General features: G+C 36.4%; 1 protein-coding gene and 1 non-coding gene across 2 annotated transcripts in view; both read left to right on the top strand.

Annotated features, from left to right (window-relative positions):
• The window catches only part of Abcb7 (ATP binding cassette subfamily B member 7), a 110,719-nt gene that overhangs the window by 21,375 nt on the left and 63,904 nt on the right, over positions 1–25,440 (top strand). The gene's annotated exons all lie outside the window — the stretch shown is intronic.
• On the top strand, positions 3,299–3,401 carry LOC124972792 (U6 spliceosomal RNA). Its single transcript, XR_007106566.1, has one exon. It is a non-coding gene; the product is annotated as a U6 spliceosomal RNA (small nuclear RNA).

Here is a 25,440-nt window from a genome sequence, read left to right as displayed (position 1 = left end):
ATGAATGGACCTAGCTCAGAAGAACCAAGAGCTCCTGACTTCTAATAGAGAAGATTGTCCTGCCATGTTATTTCAGGATTTTAATTCACTTCATTTCATCAGACCTTTATTTATTTTAACCATTGCTCAATTCTTCCTGGAATTCTGACCTAAGGACTAACTGAGATGAAAATCCACAGAGAAATTCAGGAATGGGTGAAGCTGTCATTCTCTTCTTTCCTGGAATTTTCTGTTACCATGACATTTGAAGTTAACTAAAAAGTTGAGAAGTTGAACCAATTTTGAAAGAGAATTACTAGTAACAGAAATATCAAGTTACTTCAGATTTACTATTTGTGTTTTTTAACTGTTAATTTAACAAATAATCATATAAAGAATATTGTGTGCCAAGAAATGTGGTCAGCCAGGTATCACTGGGGTAAACAGACTTGGTCCTGCCCTTCATGGACCAAATGGGTCAAGTAGTTGGGGGTATGGAGACACAGACATGAAATGATGACAAAAAATTAAAATGCAAATTCAGAAAAGTGACAGGTGCTATACTTAAAGGTGTATGCTGCCATGAGACTTGCTAATATGGAGATTTGACCTTATCAGGAAAGTTAGGAAAGCCTTCTATGAGATAGTGATGCATCAACTATCATCTGAAGGATGAATAGGAGTTAAATAGGCAAAGAAGAAAAGGGAGAGCATTCCAAAAGCAGAGGGAAACACATGTACTAAAACTCTGTGTTGATTGAGAGTATAAAAGCACAGGGTAAAGTGCTATAAGACTAGAGAGGTAGAGCGCTAGGTGTGGGTCTAACTATACAAAACCTCCCGAGTCATATTAGGAAGCTGATAATCTTAGTAATTATAGCAACCTATTCTTAGGTACTTATGAAGTATTCAAGATTTCAGGAAGGAATGTTGCCTAGGGTTAGGAGTTGAGGGGGTATATATTCTCAAAAGTACCTTAATTGATTCTCATAGATGGTACCTGGGAAGATATCTACATGCAAGCTTTTAATCTATAAATGTATAATCATACAGGTTAGTACAAAAGTTCCACATGCTTCCATGTATTGCAGAGAAGTCCTTAGTTTGTAGAAAATAAAATGAGAGGGATTCTCATATCAATAGTGCTTGTGCACATTAGCAATAAATTATATAGTGCTTGAGACCCATATGATCAAACCTGTAAAACTTTACTGAAGTACATTAAAGAAAATTTAAATGAGAAAATTACTGTATTACTCAATATTATACTGATGTTTATGTCCCCCCAAATTAGTTAATAGATTGAATGGAATCCAGTCAACATCCCTACAAAAATTTAAGAAGGCCTTGACAATATTATTCTGTCAGGTTGCTCTGGAAGAGTTAACTAGTGAGACAAGCCAAGGAAATTTGGAGAAGAGGGTAATGCAGGTGTGTTTGGAAGGAGAAAGTGATTCTGTCAGATATTAGACTATATTATAAAGTAAGCAGTGTGGTACTGGCATATAGAATAGTCAGGGAGGTTAATGAGACCAGATATCAAATGTTGAAACAGACCCAAATATAAATTTGGTATTTGACAAATTCTTCAGTAGAGGAAAAAAGAGATATTTATTTAATGTCATATACCAAAAACAATGAATGAGGAATTAAATATTACAAAATTAAGGGGCTGGGACTATAGCTCAGTGGCAGAGTGTTTGCCTAGCACATGCGAAGCTCTGGGTTCAATCCTTAGCCCCACATAAAAAATAAATGCAATAAAGGGCATGTTGTCCGCTTACAACTACAAAAACTTTTTTAAAAATTTAAACAATTTTAAGATGTACCAAATGAAACCTTAAAAGAAAAAAATAATGACTATTTCTTTTTAAATATTTGAGAAAATAATTTATTAAGAAAAGCTATTCTGTGATTATTTGTTAGTTCATCAACAGTACAAAAATGATGATTTACAGTAACACAACAGTTTTGCAAATCAGATATAACAGAAGGAGAATTACCACTTCTTAAGCAGTATCATTTGTGAATCCAGGGACAAGGTGCAATAGAGAGGGCAGAGACAATGAATATATCTTAAAGAGGTATTATTTTATTTCCAGGGTAAGAATGGATTTTCTAAGAAAATGAACAAAGAAACAAATTAATAATTTGATGTGAAGTAGTAACATGCCTTTGACATAAAAACCATAAACATTTATAATGTAAGGCCACAAAAGAGTTGATACCCTTATATCTGAAGAACTTGTACAAATGAATATTCTTTTATAAAAAGAACGTTGGAATGTGTAGAGGGAAATGAGGGGTGGGGGTGGAGCAGGGAGAAGGAAAGATTATGAAATAAGACAAACATCATTACTCTGTACATGTATGATTGTACAAATGGTGTGACTCTACATTGTGTACAACCATAGAAATGAAAAGTTGTACCCCATTTATGTACAATGAATCAAAAAAATAAAATAAAAAACAAAAACAGCTATGGAAAGAAAAAAAAAAGACTAAAAACCCAATTGAAAGACAGATAAAGAAGTGAGCAGGCTGTTGATAAGCAAAAGGAATATGAAATGGATAGTCAATAAGTACAAGAAAAGATGCTCAACTTTTTTTTAAAATCAAAGAATGATATATACCTCAGTGTTGCTGTATTAAATGACTTTATGTACCACAACTGGGAGTGTAAGTTGGCACAGCATTTCTGGAGGGCAGTTCGTCAAGCAAAATAAAAAACCTTAAAAAATGTTCATGCCAGGGCTGGGGAGATAGCTCAGGTTGGTAGAGTGCTTGCCTCACAAGCACAATCCCCAGCACCGCAAAAAAAAAAAAAAAAAAAAAAAAAAAAAAATGTTCATGCCCTTTGACCCAACAGTTCTTCTACGAATATATCCCAAGGATATCATCAAGAAAGTACACAAAAGTTTATAAGTGAATTCAAGGATATTCTTTACTGTATTCATTATAATAGAAAAGTTGAAAGAGTTTTCTAACACTTAGGGAAATGGCTAAAGAGAATGTGTTTTAGCAATCAAAACGATGTTTTACCAAAATATTTAATGATGGAGAAAATGCATGTGATGTAATATTCAGTGTAAAAAGCAGAATACAAATTCAGTAGGTCAAATGATTTTAATTTTTAAAAAATTTAGCCAAATTTTTAATTGACATATAGAGATTATAACATTTAATGGGGCATGATAATTTGCTACGTGTATTCAGTGTGTAATGATCAAATCAAGGTCATTAGCATTTCCATTTTCTTGAATTGAAAAATATATATATGTGCAAGAAAACAAAGATTGAAAGAAAGCACACGCATTACTTGCTTTGGCAGCAAATGTACTAAAATGGGAATGATGCAGAGAAGATTAGCACAGCCCCTGCACAAGGATGACATGCAAATTCATGAAGCATTCCATATTTTTGTGATGCTCTAATATGTGAAGTAAATATATATTTTAAGACCCCACTTATGTTTTCCCCTTTGCTGTAACCTTTAAGTTTCTCCAGGAAACAGCTGCTAGAACCTGAGCCACTTTCTGCCAGTGTGACTTGATTCAGAATTATAAAATACCAACATGCTGGTAAGAGATGACTTTAGCTTATGTGTCCTGTGCTGCATACTGCATCCTGACCACATGAAGTCTAAAGTTTTTTTAAAAAAAAAACTTCTCAAGATTTTGTCCTGGTAGTGTAGCTTCGGCTTCTTTCCCCAAGTCCGATAGCTCATAGGTAGAATTATGAAGAAGATAGGAATTTTGTGGTAGAGGAGAAGAATAATAAGAGAAGTGCTATAGCTTTGGTTTCTAGTTTCTCTGGATTTTAGTTTTGACTCTGGGATGCCTTATCCTTCCTACATCCTCCTTTTAAATTAAAGAAAGTATCAGAACAAGACCAGACACGTGATTTCATGGAAGCAATAACTATAATACACTAATAAAAACATTAAAAGAGGAATCTTCTCTACATTGACTCCCAAGCCTATCCTAAACTGTCATCCTAGTTACCTATCAGTGAGAGCAGAGGCCTTCCAGATGGAAGGGAATTCAATTAAACCAGTGTTTATATGAGCATTTTCTCAGTGAGGCGTTATGAAAGTTGGTGTGGAAGATACAAGACATGTTTTGTGCCCTCATTGAGTATATAGATTAATTGAACAAAATTTAATTCTTAAACTAAATTTTAAAAAATGATTTAAAGAATAGTTCAGAACCATAGAAGAGATTACTTGACCAATTGATTAATTAACCAATGAGGTAGGTAAATAGGCACTCAGAAGAGGAGAATTACTTTAGGCTTGGAGAAGAGAGTGTAAGGATAGATTTGGGAAGGAGGTAAAATTTTGAGTGAAGTCTTGAGGAATGAATTGTATTCAGATAAAGAGGAAGGGAGAAGACATTCTAGGCAAGAGAACTGATGTTAGTAAAAGTGTAAAACATGTCTGAGGGTTCGTGAATACAATTATCCCTCAGTATGTGTAGGGGATTAACTCCAGTACTCCCCTCAAATACTAAAACCCACTGATATTCAAGCCCTTGTATAAAATGGCACAGTATTTACATATAACCAATACCCATCCTTCCGTTTACTTTAAATCATCTTTAGTTTACTTATATAATACCTAATGCAATGTAAATGGCTTTGTAAATAGTTGTTATACTATATTGCTTAGGGAATAATGACAAAGAAAAAAACCTATATGTGTTCAGTACAGATGAAACTTAAATATTTTCAATCTTTGGTTGGTTGAATCTGTGAATGAGGAACCCATGGATAAGGTAGTGTTACTGTACATCAGTTTGATTGAAGTGTTGAATTCATGAATTAGAACTGAGGGAGATATGACTGAAAAGGTCAGTTGGCATCAGATCAGCAAAGAATTTGAATACTGTTCCAGTGATGTTACAGTTTGTAGGGAACTGTTTGAGAATTTTAGGAGTGTTAAGGGTTTTGAAGATGATTAATCTTGAATGGTATATAGCAGTGAGTGACAGTTGTGAGCTTGGGCTTAGGTACTGTGCTAGCTGCATCAGAATTACCTTGGGCTCTTTAAAAATAGTTTAAGATCTCTGTATCACATCCCTGAAGATTCTTGTTCAGCAAGTCTGGGAGCATAAAGAGCCTATATTTTATAAAAACTCCCAGAGGGTTTCGATGGTAGTCAGGCTAGGAAACTGCTCTTGTATAGAAAGTATGAGATTGTTTAAAATGTTATTCTGAGTATCAAATTCCTTACTAATGGCTATGAAATGATATAAAATGTACTTATTTCTTTTTTCTTTAGTATTAATATCTGGTTTGTAGGAACCCTTATAAAGATATTTTATCAAAACTTAAAAAGAAAAATATTCTAAAGCAGCCAAATAGATTTGACCAACAAAATTGCCAGCTTGATTTTTGTATATTGTGTATGTATGTGTGTGTATATAAACATCTGTGTACATATATGTACCTAATAGCTATAGAATACATACTTTTTTTCCTGCTGATCCTCATTTGTATAACATTCTCTCCTTATCCACATTTCTCTTTCTGTAGTTTCATTTACCTGTGAGTCAACTGCAGTCCAAAATATTAAATGGAAAATTCCAGAAATATTTCCAAAGTTTTAAATTATATGCCTTTTTGAGTAGTGGAATCTTGTGCCATCATGCCTGGGACATAAATTATCCCTTTGTCCAGTGTATCTAGACTGCATATACTACCAGTCCACTAGTGACTCATCAGACTAACTGTTGGTATCACAGTGCTTGTATATAGGATATGGGTGCTATCTATTAGGGATCTGGGAACATATAGATATGTGCAGATAAAGAGAGACTACTGAGGGTTCTAATTTCTTCATATCCTTGTCAACATTCTTAGTATTTGACTCATACAAGTAGATGTGAAGTAATATTTTATTGTGATTTTACCTTGCATTTTCCTAAAGACCAGTGTTGTTTAGCATCTTTTCATGAATTTTTACTTAGGCTTCTTAGAGCAATGCCTATTGGAAACTTTTTATTTTTAATTGGGTTCTCTTTTATTGTTATTACAAGTGTTCTTTATATATTTGGATACCAGTCTTTTACCAGCAGTATCATTCTTAAGTATTATCCTGTCCTGTGAGTTGTCTTATACTTTCTTGTCAATGTCCTTTAAAGTACAAAAGATTTTAATTTTAATTAAGGTAATTTATCTGTTATTTTTCTTTCTTTGCCAAAGCTTTTAGTGTCTTGTCTAAGAAGACTTTGCCTAAATCACGGTCATGTTAAAATTCTTCTGTATTTTCTCCTAGGGCTTTTATGGTTCATATTCTTCCAATCTGGTATGTAATATATTTTATGCGTTATTTTGCCTGGGAATATCCAGTTATCCTGGGAGCATCTAGTGAAAAGACTATTCTTAGTTGCATTTAACGTTCTTGATACCCTTGTAAAATCAGCTGATCATAAATGTTTGAATGTTCATTTCTAGAATTTCCATCTAACTCCATTGATCTGTATTTCTGTCTTTGTGCTAGTATCATCCTATTTTAATTACTGAAGTTCGTATTAAGTTTTGAAATAAGGAAGTGTACTTTAATTTTCAGGAACATCTATTACTCATTTGCTGGATATTCTTGTCTCTATCCCTTCAATCCTTTTTTGTCCTCATTATTTCTTTTATTTTGGGGGGCTGGGGTCCTGGGGATTTTACAACCAGGGGTGCTCTACTACTGAGTCACATCCCAGCCCTTTATATATTTTTAAAATTTTGATACAGGGTCTCACTAAGTTTCTGAGGCGGGCTTTGAACTTTCAATTCTTCTGACTCAGCCTCCCAAGTGGTTGTTATTACATGTGTGTGCTACCATGCCCAACTTGTCTCATTTCTTCTTGAATTTTAACATTTTCTTACTTTTACTTTCTCTTTTCTGGAGACATTATTCATTGTGTTTATTCTTACTTGGCTTTATTTCTAAGTGTCTTTTCTAATTCCTTCTTGAGTACTCTGTTATTTCTGAGTTTATCTAACTTGGATTTATGTTGTTTTTCCATATCTTGTATCATTTTCTTAATTCTTTTTAGCTTATTTTGAAATAATTTATACTTTTGATGTGTTTATAAGCATGTTTTTCTGTTGTTTTCCTTGTCCATAGGGCCGTTATTCTCATTATTTTCTATTTTTTATGATAACTTTGTGTGAGTTTGGTGTTGAACATTTCTGCTGCTTATTTTTATGTAAAATGTTTTTTCTTCTGAACATTTAGATGCTTTGGTTCAGATGGCTTTCTAACTTCACAGAACTCCCCTTTGTGTTGTTTTCAGTGGTAACCTCTCTTCCTTTCCTTTCCTTTTGTTTAGACCTTCATTCCCCTGACTTCTGTTATTCTTTATCTGTTCAATTTAATTCTCTTTCCAGTAGTTTCTCATCATAGTGGCCTAAAAGGGTCAATTTTTGTTGTTACTGTGCTGGAGTTGAACCCAAGTCCTCATTCATGCATGTGCTCTACACTAAGTTACACCCTTACCTTTCACTGGTCAATTTGGAGAGTTTCTGAGTCTAGACTTCTTCATCTCCTTCAAACCTTATCTCAGAACCCTTACGTTTATTCATTGTTGGAATGAACAAAAGTTCTTCCAATTTGAGCTGCTATTCCTAGTTTGGCCAATATGCTTTCCACTGAGGTCTTTGCTGTTTGGAGATTTTCTCGGTCTGAGGCCTGCTCATGCCCTCAGCTTATTACTCCAGAATTACTAAGACCTTACAGATCATGTGGCTGTTGGTGGTCTTTCTCTATGCTCTTGTATTTGAAATTCAAAGGAGTTTCTTATATCCTGATTTTGTTGTCTGTGCTCATCTATTCTGTTCTTGGTTTATCTAGTTTTTTTTTGGTTGTTTGTTGTGTTTTGCGGTGCTGGGGATTGAACCCAGGGCCTTGTGCTTGCGAGGCAAGCACTCTACCAACTGAGATATATCCCCGGACCTAGTTGTTCTGTTTTTTTTTTTTTTTTTTTACATTCCAGGATGTATTTATTCTTTTTTTTTTATTGTAAACAAATGTGATACATGATGTTTCTCTGTTTGCACATGGCGTAAAGGCATACCATTTGTGTAATCATAAATTTACATAGGGTAATGTTGTTTGATTCATTCTGTTATTTTTTTTCCCTTCCCCCCCACCCCTCCCACCCCTCTTTTCCCTCTCTACAGCCCTTCCTTCCTCCATTCTTGCCCCCCTCCCTAACCCTAACTCTAACCCTAACACTAACCCCTCCCACCCCCCATTATGTGTCCTCATCCACTTATTAGCGATATCATTCGTCCTTTGTTTTTTTTGAGATTGGCTTATCTCACTTAGCATGATATTCTCCAATTTCATTCCATTTGCCTGCAAATGCCATAATTTTATCATTCTTTATGGCTGAGTAATATTCCATTGTATATATATACCACATTTTCTTTATCCATTCATCAATTGAAGGACATCTAGGTTGGTTCCACAATCTGACTATTGTGAATTGAGCAGCTATGAACATTGATGTGGCTGTATCTCTGTAATATGCTGATTTTAAGTCCTTGGATATAGGCCAAGGAGTGGGATAGCTGAGTCAAATGCTGGTTCCATTCCAAGTTTTCTAAGGAGTCTCCCACACTGCTTTCCAGAGTGGCTGCACTAATTTGCAGCCCCACCAGCAATGTATGAGTGTACCTTTCTCCCACATCCTCGCCAACACCTGTTGTTGCTTGTATTCTTGATAATCGCCATTCTAATTGGGGTGAGATGGAATCTTAGGGTGGTTTTGATTTGCATTTCTCTTATTACTAGAGATGTTGAACATTTTTCCATATGTTTGTTGATTGCTTGTATATCTTCTCTTCTGCGAAGTGTCTATTCATTTCCTTAGCCCATTTGTCAATTGGATTATTTGCATTCTTGGCGTAGGGTTTTTTGAGTTCTTTATAGATTCTGGAGATTAGCGCTCTATCTGAAGTATGATTGGCAAAGATTTTCTCCCAGTCTGTAGGCTCTTCTTCGCATTGCTGATAGTTTCCTTTGCTGAGAGAAAGCTTTTTAGTTTGAATCTATCCCAGTTATTAATTCTGCTTTTATTTCTTGTGCTATGGGGGACGTGTTGAGGAAGTCTGGTCCTAAGCCGACATGTTGAAACTCTGGACCTACTTTTCTTCTATAAGATGCAAGGTCCTCTGGTCTGATTCCGAGATCCTTAATCCAATTTGAGTTTAGTTTCGTGCATGGTGAGAGATATGGGTTTAGTTCATTCTGTTGCATATGGATTTCCAATTCTCCCAGCACCATTTGTTGAGAGGCTATCTTTTCTCCATTGCATATTTTTGGCCCCTTTGTCTAGTAGGAGAAAATTTTATTTTTTGGGTTTGTGTTCATGTCCTCTATTCTGTACTATTGATCCACCTTTCTATTTTGGTACCAATACCATGCCGTTTTGTACTATTAGCTTTGTAGTAGAGTTGAAGATCTGGTATTGCGATACCCCCTGCTTCACTCTTTCTGCAAGGATTGCTTTAGCTATTCTGGGTTTTTTATTCTTCCAGATGAATTTCATAATTTCTTGCTCTATTTCTGTAAGGTACATCATTGGGATTCTAATTGGAATTGCATTGAATCTGTATAGCACTTTTGGTAGTATGGCCATTTTGACAATATTAATTCTTCCTATCCAAGAACATGGGAGATATTTCATCTTCTAAGTTTTTTTTTAATTTCTTTCTTTAGTGTTCTGTAGTTCTCATTGTAGAGGTCTTTCACCCTCTTTTGTGAGATTGATTCCCAAGTATTTTATTTTTTTCGAAGCTATTGTGAATGGGGTAGTTTTCCTGATTTCTCTTTCTGAAGATTCATCGCATATGTATAAAAATGCCTTAGATTTATGTGCATTGATCTTATATCCTGCTACTTTACTGAATTCACTTATGAGATCTAAAAGTTTTCTGGTGGAATTTCCTGGTTCCTCTAAGTATACAATCATATCATCAGCAAATAGATATAGTTTGAGTTCTTCTTTTCCTATTCGTATCCCTTTAATTTCTTTGGTCTGTCTAATTGCTCTGGCTAGAGTTTCAAGGACAATATTGAATAGAAGTGGTGAAAGAGGGCATCCCTGCCTTGTCCCAGTTTTTAGAGGGAATGCTTTCAGTTTTTCACCATTTAGAATGATATTAGCCATGGGCTTAGTGTAGATGGCCTTTACAATGTTAGGAATGTTTCCCACTATCCCTATTTTTCTAGTGTTTTGAGCATGAAGGGGTGCTGTATTTTATCAAATGCTTTTCTGCGTCTATCGAAATAATCATGTGATTCTTGACTTTAAGTTTATTGATATGGTGAATGACATTTATTGATTTCCTGATGTTGAACCAACCTTGCATCCTGGGATGAAACCCACTTGATCATGGTGCACTATCTTTTTAATATGTTTTTGTATGTGATTTGCTAAAATTTTGTTGAGAATTTTTGCATCGATGTTCATTAAGGATATTGGTCTGAAATTTTCTTTCCTCGATGTGTCTCTGTCTGGTTTAGGTATCAGGGTAATATTGGCTTACTAGAACGAGTTTGGGAGGGTTCCCTCCTCTTCTATTTTATGGAATACTTTGAGAAATATTGGAATGAGCTCTTATTTAAGGTTTTGTAGAACTCGACTGAGAACCCATCTGGTCCTGGACTTTACTTTGTTGGTAGGCTATTGATGACTTCTTCTATTTCATTGCTAGAAATTGGTCTATTTAAATTGTGTATGTCCTCCTCGTTCAGTTTAGGCAATTCATATGTCTCTAGAAACCTGTTGATGTCTTCGAAATTTTCTATTTTGTTGGAGTATAGATTTTCAAAATAGCTTCTAATTATGTTTTGTATTTCAGTCGTGTGTGTTGTGATATTTCCTTGTTCATTCCGAATTTTAGTGATTTGGGTTTTCTCTCGTCTTCTCTTTGTAGTGTGGCTAAAGGTTTATCAATTTTGTTTATTTTTTTCGAAGAACAAACTATTTATTTTGTCAATTTTTTGTATTATTTCTTTTGTTTCAATTTCGTTGTTTTCAGCTCTGAGTTTAACTATTTCCTGTCTTCTACTACTTTTGGTGTAGGTCTGTTCTTCTTTTTCTAGGGCTGTGAGCTGTAGTGTTAGGTCGTTTATTTGTTGAATTTTACTTCTTTTATTAAATGCGCTCCATGAAATAAATTTTCCTCTGAGTACTGCTTTCATAGTGTCCCAGAGATTTTGATATGATGTTTCTTGTTCTCGTTTACCTCTAAGAATTTTTTAATTCCTTCCTAATATCTTCTGTTATCCATTCATCATATAATAGCATATTGTTTAATCTCCAGGTGTTGGAGTAGTTTCTTTTTTTTACTCTTTCATTTATTTCTAACTTCAATCCATTATTCTGATAGAATACAAGGTATTGTCTCTATGTTCTTGTATTTCTGACATTAGCTTTGTGGCATAATATATGGTCTAGTTTAGAGAAGGATCCATGTGCTGCTGAGAAGAAAGTGTATTCGCTCTTGGTTGGATGGTATATTCTATAAATGTCTGTTAAGTCTAAATTATTGATTGTGTTATTGCGATCTGTGATTTCTTTGTTCAATTTTTGTTTGGAAGATCTGTCCAGTGGTGAGAGAGGCGTGTTAAAATCACCTAGTATTATTGTGTTATGGTCTATTTGGTTTCTAAAATTGAGAAGGATTTGTTTAACATACATGGATGAGCCACTGTTTGGGGCATAGATGTTTATGATTGTTATATCTTGCTGATTTATGCTTCCCTTAAGCAGTATGAAATGTCCTTCTTTATCCCTTCTGACTAACATTGGCTTGAAGTCCACATTATCTGAAATGAGTATGGATACTCCAGCTTTTTTGCTGAGTCCATGTGCATGGTATGTTTTTCCCCATCCTGTCATCTTTAGTCTATGGGAATCTCTTTCTATGAGGTGAGTCTCTTGCAGGCAACATATTGTTGGATCTTTCTTTTTAATCCAATCTGCCAGTCTATGTCTTTGATTGATGAATTCAGGCCATTAACATTCAGGGTTATTATTGAGATATGATTTGTATTCCCAGTCATTGGTTCATATTTAAAATTTTATTTATTTATTTATTTATTTTTTGACACATCTTGGTTCCTCCTTTATTTGACAGTTCCTTTAGAATAAGTCCTCCCTTTGCTGATATGCTTCTTTGTTTTTTTTCTCTTCCTCATGAAATATTTTGCTGAGAATGTTCTGTAATGCTGGCTCTCTTTTTGTAATTCTTTTAGCTTTTGTTTATCATGGAACGATTTTATTTCATCATCAAATTTGAAGGTACGTTTTGCTGGGTATAAGATTCTTGGTTGGCATCCATTTTCTTTCAGAGCTTAAAAAATGTTGTTCCAGGCCCTTCTAGCTTTTAGGGTCTGGATTGAAAAATCTGCTGATATCCGTATTGGCTTCCCCCTGAATGTAATTTGGTTCTTTTCTCTCACAGCCTTTAAAATTCTGTCTTTATTTTGTATGTTAGGTATTTTCATTATAATGTGCCTTGGTGTGGGTCTGTTGTAATTGTGTGTATTTGGAGTCCTATAAGCCTCTTGGACTTGATTTTCATTTCATTTTTAGATTTGGGAAATTTTCTGATATTATTTCTTCAAATAGATTGTTCATTCCTTTGGTTTGTTTCTCTAAGCCTTCCTCAATCCCAATGATTCTCAAATTTGGCCTTTTCATGATATCCCATAGTTCTTGCAGATTGTGTTCATGATTTCTTACCATCTTCTCTGTTTGTTCAACTTTATTTTCGAGGTTAAATATTTTGTCTTCAATATCTGAAGTTCTGTCTTCCAGGTGTTCTATCCTATTGGTTATGCTTTCTGTGGAGTTCTTAATTTGGTTTATTTTTTCCTTCATTTCAAGGATTTCTGTTTGGTTTTTTTTCAATATCTCTAACTCTTTATTGAAATGATCTTTTGCTTCCTGAATTTGCTCTGTTAACTGTGGATTGGTGCGATCATTCAATGCCTGCATTTGCTGTTTCATCTCATCGTTTGCTTCCCTAATCATTTTAATTATGTACATTCTGAACTCCCTTTCCATCATTTCTTCTGCCATGCTGTCATTGGATTTTATTGATGTAACATCTAGATTTGTTTGGGGCATTTTCTTCCCTTGTTTTCTCATATTATTCAGGAATCAGTGGGTCATTAAGATATTGCAGATTTCCTCTATCGACTTATAATGTCCCTGAAGATTGCTAGTATATCCCCTCTTATCCTTCAGTAGCCTGAAGTCTTGGAGGAAGTTGATAATGCAGAGCTCCACGAAGAAGCTGCCTCTCTAGGGGTGGTGACCCTCAGGTGACGTATATTCCCTGCTAGTGGGCAGAGGTGCCTCCACTTGTTGACCAATGGTCATCCAATGGGGAACTAGGCTGCGGGCTGAGGCAAGGCCTGTTTGTGCCTGTGTCTCTGGTTTTACCGTCCCTGTGGGAAAACCTCCCCTGGCCGGGAAGACTCACTCGTTGGGGACGTCTCCCTGGTCAGTTCCCCTCCTAGAGGTTCCCCTCAATCTACAACTACCCCCTCTGCTGGGCTGTCTTCCTCTGCAATGTTCCCAGGGGCCCGGACCTACCTCCTGGGCCTGGGAGCCTTACCCTTTGCAGGCGAGTCTCCTTAGGCTGCCTCTCCTCAGAGAATCTGCCGCAGTCCTGGAAACTTTGCTCCACCCCTAGGCGTATCTCTGTGCGGCTCTTCCAGCAAGAAGCCACCTAGCTCCTGGGACCCTGCTCTGCGCCTAATCGCCTGGCTATGCGGCCCCTCCTCTGAGCCGCCACCTGGAGCCCCATACAATAGGTCCAATACCCAGAGACCTGCCACACACCTCCTCCTCTGGACAGCAGCCGGGTTTCTGACGCAGTCACTAGGAGCCCAAACAATTCACTTCGCGTCTCCTCCTCCCGCCAACCGCCCGTAGCCCTAGGCAGTCACTCCAAGTCCAAGTGACCCGCCCTGTTCCTCCTCCTTCTCCTCGGGGTACCCCCCCGGGGGTTCAGGAGCGGTGGCTCCGAGACCAAGTGACCCACCACGCTCCTCCTCCAGGCAGGCCAGAGGTGTTCAGGAGCGGTCGCTTTTAGTCCAGTCAACTCACCACTCGCCTCCTCCACTGGCAACCGCCTATGGCTCTGATGCAGTCACTCCTCGACCAAGCGACCCGCCGCACTTCTCCTCTTCCTCCGGGCAACCCCCTGGTGTTCAGGAGCGGTCGTTCTGAGTTCAAACAGCTCGCCACACAGCTCCTCCTCTGGCAGCCGCCCGTAGCTCTGATGCAGTCACTCCTAGACCAAGTGACCCACCGCGCTCCTCCTCCAGGCAGGCCACTGGTGTTGTGGAGCGGTCGTTCTGAGTTCAAACAGCTCGCCACGCAGCTCCTCCTCTGGCAGCCGCCCGTAGCTCTGATGCAGTCACTCCTAGACCAAGTGACCCACCGCGCTCCTCCTCCAGGCAGGCCACTGGTGTTGTGGAGCGGTCGTTCTGAGTTCAAACAGCTCGCCACGCAGCTCCTCCTCTGGCAACCCCTGTGACTCTGATGCAGTCACTCCTAGACCAGGTGACCCGCCGCACTTCTCCTCTTCCTCCGGGCAGCCCCCCGGTGTTCAGAAGTGGTCGTTCTGGGTCTAAACAGCTCGCCACGCAGCTCCTCCTCAGGCAGCTGTCCAGAGCCCCAGTGGTTGCTCCGAGTCCAAGCGCTGTGCTGAGCCGTCTCCTCTACGATGATCCCAGTTGTCCGTGTTTACCGCTGCAATGGGGGGAAGGGCGTCTCGCCGAGCAACTCCACTTCACAAATTCCCTGCGTTCCGGGGCTACCGCCCCATCCGGTACGCCTCCCCAACGGGAGAGACTCACCCTGCGGCTTTGAGTTGGTCCCAAGTCTCTCACTATCTCCTCTTTTGAATCTTGCGTCCTGGAGCAACGTGAAATGCAGCTGCCCCCTAGTTCGCCATCTTGAAACTCCTCAGTTGTTCTGTTTTTAACATGAGAATTTGGGAAAATGAAAATAATGTACTTCTATTGCCTTACCATCCCCCACATTCTGAGCTTTTAAAAACTCTTTATTGAAGTATATTTTATGTTAGAAAAATGCAAATATCATATATTTTTATGAAGACACAACCATGTAAATTGTGCCCTAAGTGCCATAATATATGAAAAACAATTTAATTTTATATAGAAATCTGGGTTCAACATTATTTCCATTTAATGCTTTGAAAATCCTACCCCATTTTTTTTTTTTTTTGCATCCAGTATAACTATTGAAAAGTCTGATGTCCATTTGGTCTTTTTAGTTCATATGTTATATGCTTTTTCTAGATTCTTTTAAAATGTATTATTTTGCTTTGATATTTTAAAGTTTCACTATGAATATGTTCAAGTGATATTTTCTTATTTCTCCTTTTGGCACTTTATGGTCTCTTCTAATATGAACCCTTTCATCTTTAATCTTGGCATATTTAATCTCCTTTTTATAAATGTTTCTTTCCATTTTAATTTTTTCTTTTTTTGCCTCATATTAAATACATACTAATACTTACACCTTTTTTTTCCTTTTATTTATTGTTACTTTTCATACCTAATATTTCTATTCTGTTTTTAAAGCTCTTACTCTCCCATACATCTTCTTCCCTTGCCTCTTCCTTTCTAGGCTTTTATTTTCCCTGTCTGTTATTCATTGCTGTGGACATATGCCTTTGTATTCTTTCAACAAATGACCCTTGGAAAGCCACTTGAGGTCCAAGGTAGTTTTGATGAGTGCAAAAGCAAGGTAAACTCTTGAGCTAGTTATTCAGGGATCTGCCAGACAAGTCAAAATGTGCAACTGGATTTCTTCGAGAACAAGATCTGCTTTCCCCTCTGATTCCAGCAAGTAATATCTAGAATATGGGTTACTATCCCCATGGGGGATTGGGAGGATGTATGTAAGTACAAATGTCACAACACTCTTCTGAAATTTATCAACTTCTTTTTTCATTATGTACTCCTGGTTGCTGTTAGTTTTCATTAGATTCCAGAGTTCAGAAAAACTTGATTCCTATCTGACAGTTTTTGCCAGTTTACTCATTGCATTAGCGAAGGGATGAGTTTTTGGAGTTTCATACTTCTGTCATTTTTTGTTACATCACTCCTATATTTTTAACATCACAATTACATTGATGCTTGTACCAAAAAAAATGTTTATCTTGTTCATAATAGAAAAGTATTCTAGAACTTTCAAGGTTATTGATCTGTAAGATGACAGTAAATTCAGTAGGTCCAGTGACATTGCTGATATTGTTAGTATTAATAGTGTTAGCAATAGATATCTCTATTATTGGCTTTGTGACCTTGAGGAAGTCAGCCTCTGAGCCTCAGTTTCTAGTCTACAAGATGATGGTGGTGGTGGTGGTGGTGGTGATGGTGATGGTGATGATGATGGTGATGATGATGATGATGATACCTCTTATAGAGTTGGAGAGAGAAGTGAAACAATGTAATGTTGGGCATTAGACCAGCCAAATAGTATGTGCCCAGTTAATGGTAGACAATGCTGTTCTTACCAAAAATGATTATAGAATAGCTGTTCTTTTTTTTAAAGTTTCAGTGGCAGAGCAGCAAGGGCTATATTCAAAGCATAAAGTGAACCACTGTTACATTTCCCCACTGTCAATTTCTATGTTCCATTCAATGGAAAAATGGTCAACAACATCTCCAAGCTGCTTCCTACTGAAAGAGGGGGCAGTTGGGGGAGTAACTCCAAATCCTTGTTCTCTACAGGTGGGCTGTGAATAGTTAAGGGCATTCAGCATCAGAGCAATCCAGAGATCCACAGTGACAGATGGCAGGTGACTGGACAAAGCATACATAGAGCAGGGATCATGCTAAGACAATAATAAACAAGACAGCAAAGCATTACTTTTTTGTAAACAATTAGCACAAAAGTAATTAGTATTTCAGCCAGGCTCTGAAAACCATGAAGACAGTAACTTATAATCATATCAGTGAAAAACAGATCAAGTTTATCAATATAGGAGATTAGGAAGATTTGTAAGTCTATGAGATCAGACTCAGATTAACTCAGGACAAACTTGCAACTCTAGAGTCCTTTGTGGTCATTATTATTAAGCACTCCCACACAAGAACCTCTTTTATAGACTCCAGCTTTATTTACTTTTGGTAGGTCTGCAACAAGTATACATCTTAAATTACATTAGAATAGCTGTTCTTATAACATTGCCACATAATCTAAAAACCCTTAATAAGCCAAGATCAAATGAAAATATGAAAAGTTGTAATGTACTAACTACTCTATCTTCTAGTGAGTTTGTTGAACTGTTCTGGACCAAGCATCTCTAGAGATGAAGTAGAATTAAAGGGTTTTTTTTTATGGTAGATGATGTGGCAAGGCAATCAAGATACCATCTCGTAACATTTGTCTTGCTGGGACATTTATTTCTGGAACTATCAGTTTTAGGATGTAAAGTCCTAAAATATAAAGGCCATGCATTTAGAAATTTTTGTTGTACACAGTGTGTAAGATTAAAACCTTTATTGTATCACAGCAGTGAGTGCAGTTTGAGAAGCTTGGGAGGGCAATTTAGAGCAAAGTTTTATTCTTGTAACATTGTAGAGTGACTTGAAGGCGCTTTTTTTTCAATCAGGGCAGCTTTTTAAAATATGACTCTTTAAATGCTTCTAGGACATCTGTCAGTTTTCTACCTGGAATTATTTGAAAACAAGAGTTCTAGTTATTGTATGAATCATGGTCACCTTTTGGAATTGTTGAAGTGCCATTGAAAAGAAGAGTGGATATTTTTAGAAAAAATGGGCAGATTTTCAGGGCTCAATAGTCCTACAGAAAAATGAGAGGGAAGAAAAATTAAGACCTTTTTCTGTTTGTGGTTTGAGGGTGAGCTTATAATATCTTGAAAATGTCTCCTGTTTTACTTGAGAAGCTACTTTAGTCAGTTTGGGCAATAATAGTGTTATCAGAAACACACAGTTACATTCTAAATCATGTTTCTGTTCAAATAGACCATTAGAGATAATGGAATAGGGGTTAGCAACCTTTTCAGACTTGAGTACCATTAGAAGTACGAAACTAACAATTAAAAATAGGCAGAAGAAAGATAAATCAAGGAATACATAAAAAGAGAGAAACGAAAAAGGGGTAGCAGGGAGATAAAGAGAAGACACCTGTTGCAGACAGTGGCAGATTACTCTCAGGAAATTGATCCAAATGCCTGTGCTCACCTACCTCTCTTGTAGAAATTAGCCTTCAGCATACTATAGAAACTAGATGTGGATAAGGCAAAAGTCGTTTAAAATCCAAAAAACCAAATACCTTCTTTAATATACCTTTTCTTTTGAGTGGTAAGCAGGAACTCATTAGGTATCACTTGTAAGTCCTGAGGTTAGGTTTGTATTTGTATCAGTATTCTTTTAGACTAAACCTGTTTGGTAAGCAAGTTGTGTCATGAATTTCCTACCAAAGGACTACCTGTTATCCACCTTGCTGGAATGGTTATAAAGAAAACCGGGGTGTTTGGATATGACCTGCAAAATAAGCTTTGCAGAATGAACCAAGCAAATGAAAATACTATCTTGGAGCTTAGGGTGATTTTATGGGTAAGTTAATCATCAGTGGCAATTTGACACTTCCATAAAAAGCAACAATATAAATGGCATTTATAGAAAAATATAAGTAAACAAAGTGGCAGATCTACTGATTCATATTGTCCAGCTATGGAACTGAGAGTTAAGATGTGGTTGAGGGTTCTCTTCCAAGTACACATTAGTAAACAAAGAATAAGACTATAAATTACTAATAGTTGAAACTGCAGAACAGCAGAATAAAGGTCCATTTCCACTTTCTCAAACTCTTTCACATTATCTCAGTATTCTAGTTTCAGAGGGAAATGTATAATAATGTCTCCATTCCATGCACAAATACAATAGGGCTTTGACTCTTAAAGTACTGAGAGATTCATACCAGTTTATTTAAGTTTTAGTGTTCTTAACCCAATAAAATTATTCACTATAGAACATGTCCTTGGTAAATTCACTCAATATGATAGTTTTGTGTTTGTCTCCTAATTTCATGATTTAAATGAAGTTGATTCTGAAGTTTTTTTCTTAACTTTAATATTCAGGTTTATGTGTGTGTGTGGTTCTGGGCACCGAACCCAGGACCTCACAGATGTTAGGATGAGCACTGAATTTGGCAAATGCTGTATCATTCTTTGTTACACTATTAGCAAGCAGCATGGAATCTCACACCACTCAGCTAAAACTTAACAAAGCAATTGACCAAGCTTCCTGACAAAAAAAATGAGCTTCTTAAGTGATAACAAGGAAACTTACTTCATAGAAGTTGCCTGATTGTACAACTATAAACACTCTATGAAGTCTTGTACTGCTTCTAAAAAGGACTAGCTGCTGGTGTTATCTCCCTAGAGGTGTGAAAATTTGGTAGATAAAAGGAAAAATATTTGAGGAAGAGGGGAAATCTGTACGTATTTTGTTTGTACGTTGTTTTTTTGTGATGGCATTGGTGAAATTTTTTTGATGGGGGATTTTTTTTACCAATGTCATTCTCAAAAATCCTTGGAGGTTGAAGGATTTTAGAAGTTATCCAGAGCAAGGTCAGAAATCTATATAGCATTTGGACCAAGATGGATATGTTAATTGTTTGACTATAATAATCATTTTTATGTATACACCATTCACACACATATATCAATCTATCATGTTGTACACCTTAATATATATATATATAAATAAAATAAATATAAAATATGTAGTAGTGATAAGGCTATTAGGAATACATGCCAGATATGGGGATAGAAAGTATGTGAGGATTTCTATATTTTGCATATTATACTTTTATGTTATCTCTTTTTAAAGTTAACTTTCCCTTTGTTAATAAATATTCTACCCCCAAATTACTATCTAGCTCTTTATATACCTACAGCATTCTGGAGTCATCAATTTTATAGTAATAGAGATATACCTGATGATTTTGTGGTTTAATGAAGACTCAGGTGATGAAGAGAACTGTCCAGAATGCTATACTGCCATTTATCCATGCATGTGAAAAAGCATTTTTTGAATACCTAACACAATAAACAAATCCTTTATCATCCAACTTTCAACTAAGAACTCTAATTGTAAATAATAAGAAGTCAGTCTAGCAATTCTTTCTGTTTCCCTCTCCCTCTTTCTTTCCCTTTTCCTTTTTGTCTCCCATACCTCTCACCCCCAGCTAGTTTCTAGGCAGTCGAGTAGAAAATCACGTTTTATATTGTACTTTTACACTTTTTTTTTTTTAATTGTATACAAATGGGATACATGTTGTTTCTCTATTTGTACATAGAGTCAAGGCATACCATTTGTGTAATCATACGTTTACATAGGGCAATGATGTTTATTTTTTTTTCCTTCCCCCCCACCCCTCCCACCCCTCTTTGCCCTCTATACAGTCCTTCTTTCCTTCATTCTACCGCTCTCCTTATCCCTAACCCTAAACCTAACCCTAAACCTAATGCTAACCCCTCCCACCCCCCCATTATATGTCCTCATCTGCTTATCAGCGAGATCATTCGTCCTTAGTGTTTTGAGATTGCTTATCTCACTTAGCATGATATTCTCCAATTTCGTCCATTTGCCTACAAATGCCATAATTTTATCATTCTTCATTGCGGAGTAATATTCCATTGTATAAATATGCCACAGTTTCTTTATCCATTCATCAACTGAAGGGCATCTAGGTTGGTTCCACAATCTGGCTATGGTGAATTGAGCAGCAATGAACATTGATGTGGCTGTATCTCTGTAGTATGCTGATTTAAGTCCTTTGGGTATAGGCCAAGGAGTGGGATAGCTGGGTCAAATGGTGTTTCCATTCCAAGCTTTCTGAGGAATCTCCACACTGCTTCCAGAGTGGCTGCACTAATTTGCAACCCCACCAGCAATGTATGAGTGTTCCTTTTTCCCCACATCCTCGCCAACACCTATTGTTGCTTGTGTTCTTGATAATCGCCATTCTAAGTGGGGTGAGATGAAATCTTAGGGTAGTTTTGATTTGCATTTCCCTTATTACTAGGGAATGTTGAACATTTCTTCATACATCTGTTGATTGCTTGTACAACTTCTTCTGTGAAGTGTCTGTTCATTTCCTTAGACCATTTGTTGATTGGATTATTTGTATTCTTGGTGTAGAATTTTTTGAGTTCTTTATAGATTCTGGAAATTAGCGCTCTATCTGAGGTATGGTTGGCAAAGATATTCTCCCACTCCGTAGGCTCTCTCTTCACATTCTGAGAGTTTCCTTTGCTGAGAGAAGCTTTTTAGTTTGAATCTATCCCAGTTGTTGATTCTTGCTTTTATTTCTTGTGCTATGGGAGTCCTGTTAAGGAAGTCTGATCCTAAGCCAACAAGTTGAAGATTTGGACCTACTTTTTCTTCTATAAGGTGCAGGGTCTCTGGTCTGATTCCGAGGTCCTTGATCCATTTGAGTTGAGTTTTGTGTAGGGTAAGAGATAGGGGTTTAATTTCATTCTATTGCATATGGTTTTCCAGTTTTCCCAGCACCATTTGTTGAAGAGGCTATCTTTCCTCCATTGCATATTTTTGGAACCTTTGTCTAGTATGAGAAAATTGTATTTATTTGGGTTGTGTCCATGTCCTCTATTCTGTACCATTGATCTACCTGTCTATTTTGGTACCAATACCATGCCGTTTTTGTTACTATTGCTTTGTAGTAGAGTTGAAGATCTGGTATTGCAATACCCCCTGCTTTGCTCTTGCTACTGAGGATTGCTTTAGCTATTCTAGGATTTTATTCTTCCAGATGAATTTCATAATGGCTTGCTCTATTTCGCAAGGTACATCATTGGGATTTTAATTGGAATTGCATAGAATCTGTATAGCATTTTAGGTAGTATAGCCATTTTGACAATATTAATTCTGCCTATCCAGGAACATGGGAGATCTTTCCATCTTCTAAGGTTTTCTTTAATTTCTTTAGTGTTCTGTAGTTCTCAGTTGTAGAGGTCTTTCACCTCTTTTGTGAGATTGATTCCCAAGTATTTATTTTTTTTGAGGCTATTGTGAATGGAGTAGTTTTCCTAATTTCTCTTCTGAAGATTCAATCACTTATGTATAAAAATGCATTGGATTTATGAGCATTGATCTTGTAACCTGCTACTTTACTGAATTCACTTATGAGTTCTAAAAGTTTTCTGGTGGAATTTCCAGGTTCCTCTAAATATTAATCATGTCATCAGCGAACAGGGATAGTTTTGAGTTCTTCTTTTCCTATTCGTATCCCTTTAATTTCTTTGGTTTGTCTGATTGCTCTGGATAGAGTCTCAAGGACGATGTTGATAGAAGTGGTGAAAGAGGCATCCCTGCCTTGTTCCAGTTTTTTAGGGGGAACGCTTTCAGTTTTTCACCATTTAGAATGATATTAGCCATGGGCTTAGCGTAGATGGCCTTTATAATGTTAAGGAATGTTCCACTACCCCAATTTTTTCTAGTGTTTGAGCATGAAGGGATGCTGTATTTTATCGAATGCTTTTTCGCATCTATTGAAATAATCATGTGATTCTTGACTTAAGTCTGCTGATATGGTGAATGACATTTATTGATTTCCGAATGTTGAACCACCTTGCATCCCTGGGATAAAACCCACTGATCGTGGTGCACTGTCTTTTTAATATATATTTGTATGCGATTTTGCTAAAATTTGGTTAAGAATTTTGCGTCGATGTTCATTAGGATATTGGTCTGAAATTTCTTTCCTCAATTGGTCTCTGTCTGGTTTAGGTATCAGGGTGATATTGGCTTCATAGAACGAGTTTGGGAGGGTTCCCTCCTCTTCTATTTCATGGAATAGTTTGAGGAGTATTGGAATGAGCTCTTCTTTAAAGGTTTTGTAGAACTCGGCTGAGAACCCATCTGGTCCCGGACTTTCTCTGTTGGTAGGCTTTTGATGACCTCTTCTATTTCATTGCTTGAAATTGGTTTATTTAAGTGTGTATGTCCTCCTCGTTCAGTTTAGGTAATTCGTATGTCTCTAGAAATTTGTTGATGTCTTCGAGGTTTCTGTTTGTTGGAGTATAGATTTTCGAAATAGCTTCTCAATTATGTTTTGTACATTAAATGTAGTTTTAAATCACAGCAGTTTCTCTTTAAGAATGTATTGAGAGCTTAAGTGTAAATGTCTTAGATTATGATCACAGTTGATTAATAATGAGATGTTAATAGTATTCACAGATAACTATTTGACATTGTTAAGTATTACATGCATCTTCAATGACTAGTTGTAAACTTTCTTTTTGTTCCTGAAATTTTAGGAATACAGAATATGTACTTCATTCTGAAATCCTTGATGGGTGAAAATGAGTACATTGTTTTAAAATTACTTTTCATTTATTTTCTCCTTGAAATGGCTAGGAAATCAAACGAAGGACCATATGTATGCCAGGCAAGTGCTCTACCAATGAGCTACATCCCCAGCTTTTTAATCTCTCTTTATTATAGATAATTGTTCAAGAGTTATAAACATAGCATAACTTGAATTTTGAAAGTTAAAAATCGTTAATAAGTACTAATGAAATTTATTAGTAGAATTTTTTTGTAAAGATTGAAATTTTTACCCTAAAGGGAAAATATAATTGTAACGTGAATGGGTTTCAGTTTTATTACTCTTTTCTTTGGGTCTTGACCTCATTTACCTAAAGGAAGTTCTGTCTACAAGGTCAATGGTTTTAGTGTTTTATTCATTTTATAAATCTTTTTTCTGTACTTGGGATTAAACTCAGGGACACTTTATCACTTAGCTACATCCCCAGCTCTTTTTATTTTATTTTATTTTATTTTGAGACAGGTTCTCACCAAGTTGCTTAGGACCTTGCTAAATTGCTGAGCCTGGCCTTGAACTTGTAATCATCCTGCCTTAGCCTCCCAAGTTGCTGGGCTTACAGGTGTGCACCACCATGCCCAGCTTATTTGTAAATCTTCATTGAATATCTGTACAGAATATGGCTTTGTGCCCATTCAGCTATTTATCAAAGATTTATGTATTTAATAATTAGTAAAGTGCTGTCCTACATGAGAACATGCATTATTATGCTCAGAAGTTATAGATTCTTTAATTTTGGTTTCTTCCAGAATTTTTTCTTTTTTAAGGTGAAATAAACACACTCTAGTGAAAACATTTTAACCTGCTCCCTAAAATGAACTGGCAGATTATCATTTTCAATATACTTGATTTCTTTGGAAGTTGTGCACATTTGCCATGTCTGTTATCTTCAATATTATATGGTTTATTGCTTTGTATGTCTTTGGAGGAATGGTGTTATACATAAAATTCAGATGCTAGGTATATTAAAGAGTAAGTTATAATCTACTCAGTTATGTTTTTAAAGAATTCTATTAATAACACCAGGCTTTTGTTTCATTTTATAAAAATCATAGAATTTCAGAGTTGAAATGGCCTTCAGAGTGCATCTAATCCAAACCTCTAATTTTCAAATCAAGTTTCACAGAATTAATCTTGTTTTCTTCTATTGTTCACCTACCTCAGTTTGTATGAGGAAGATGTTTTGCTATAAACCCTTCCCTTGGGATTTTAAAAGTAGAGCTAGTCTCTAATTTACAAAATCAAATTGTTTTAGAAATCTTTATAAGTCTGTTGTTTAGATCTCAGCATTTTTCCATAGAAACAATAGTGGTAGGGTTCTAGGATTAGCTGTTAAAAGGTGTTATCCCATTATGGGATTGAAATTTTTATCCAAACGAAAGATGTTTTGAATAATCAGTCCTGGTTATCTCTGGGGAACAGGGAGTAGTGACATTATAGAGGGATATGTCAGGGTCTCTCTTTTTATCTCTTATATTATGCATGGTAGTGAGTACACATGTATTTATTTTATTTTCTATTTTTTATATGCCTGAGATATTTGATAATTTTAACAGTACTTTTTTAGTATTAGAAATTCTGTTTGGATACGAACATTCAGAAATTATTTACCTTGAATTCTGATACTTTAGGGAAAAAAACAGGTTAGAGAAGTATAAAGAGGTAACTAGAAATTGCGAAGGGTTTTATGAGTTCTTTCAAGGACTTAGGTTTGATGGTAGTTATCTTCATTGTGCACAGTACCACTTGAGAATGTTTTTACTGTTAATTTAAGTGTATGCCAACAGTCTTTTATCTAGCAGACATATAGGCATGGTTTTGAGAAAGGAGAGAAGATAGTCATTTCCTTGAGATAACTGGACAAGTTGTGAAAGGCAAAGATTAAATTGCATATGCAAGTACAAACGTGGGCAAGCTCTTGCTTTGATGTAGTTATTCAAACTGAGTCTTGTGAAAAACAAGAAAATGGGGGAATAAAGCTTGTGTGAGAGCCAAATATGGAGAAAAGGGGAGTGAGGAAAACAGT

Source organism: Sciurus carolinensis, chromosome X (genome assembly GCF_902686445.1).
Source record: "Sciurus carolinensis chromosome X, mSciCar1.2, whole genome shotgun sequence".
Lineage (NCBI taxonomy): Eukaryota > Metazoa > Chordata > Mammalia > Rodentia > Sciuridae > Sciurus > Sciurus carolinensis.
Note: the sequence above shows the minus strand (reverse complement) of the source record. Positions and strands in the feature narration are given on the sequence as shown.